This window comes from Arachis duranensis, chromosome 2 (genome assembly GCF_000817695.3).
Source record: "Arachis duranensis cultivar V14167 chromosome 2, aradu.V14167.gnm2.J7QH, whole genome shotgun sequence".
NCBI classification, from domain to species: Eukaryota; Viridiplantae; Streptophyta; class Magnoliopsida; order Fabales; family Fabaceae; genus Arachis; species Arachis duranensis.
Window position 1 is genome coordinate 52,032,342 of NC_029773.3, and position 363 is coordinate 52,032,704.

Genomic DNA, 363 nt, shown 5'->3' on the forward strand with positions numbered 1-363 from the left:
ATTGTTGATCTCTTATTTTTGTAGTTGTAGATTTCTTTAATTCTTGCATTTAATAATGTTTACTTCTATTGCACTCTATGTGTTTGTTGAAATGCCTCTTCTAGATATAGTATAGATTTTGTTCCTTTTGGCCTAGGTAGAGTAATTAGTGACACTTGAGTTATCTAATTCCTTTGTTGATTGGTAATTGGAGAAATTGCTAATTGGTTTGGAGTGCACTAAAGCTAGTCTTTCCTTGGGATTTGGCTAGGACTTGTGGCTCAAGTCAATTCATCCACTTGACTTTCCTTTATTTAGTAAGGGTTAACTAAGTGGTAGCAATGAACAATTCTCATCACAATTGAGGAGGATAACTAGGATAGG